Source organism: Salvia hispanica, chromosome 3 (genome assembly GCF_023119035.1).
Source record: "Salvia hispanica cultivar TCC Black 2014 chromosome 3, UniMelb_Shisp_WGS_1.0, whole genome shotgun sequence".
Taxonomy (NCBI): Eukaryota; Viridiplantae; Streptophyta; class Magnoliopsida; order Lamiales; family Lamiaceae; genus Salvia; species Salvia hispanica.
Window position 1 is genome coordinate 43507272 of NC_062967.1, and position 545 is coordinate 43507816.

A 545-nucleotide genomic window follows, 5' to 3' on the forward strand; every position below is an offset into this window, starting at 1 on the left:
GCGATAAAAACGTATAGCGCTCATGTAACCGCCGTGCCCTTCTCAAGAAGTCTCTTCCCAAGCTGCGACAATCACAGTGTCGAACCCTTCTCTGAAGAACTCTTCCCGTGCCGCCAATGTACTCGCGATATGCAAAAATAGCGGGCGTGACATACGGAAACGGCGACGGAAGTAGATATCTCCCCACACCGGGTACGGACTGAAGTAATCACGTTCCAACCTTGCGGCGGCTTCCTCCTTCCTACGGTGGATGTATGTCCGGCGTCGCCTAGGAGGTGCGGCGGCTTCCTCCTTCCTAAGTCGATCTTCTTCTAGCGATTCTTCCATTATTCGACGCATTTGCTCAAATGGATCCATAATTGATTAAATTTGGGAGAAGAAAAAAATAAAGGAATGACTTTATAGAAGTGATTGGAGAGGAAAGAAAGAGAGATGAGAGAATAGATGTGTGTTTGTGTGTAAAATGGAGAATGGAAAAGAGTATATATAAAATATAAAAAATAGATAAGAGAGTAGAGAGAAAGAAAGGAGAGGTTAGTGAAGAT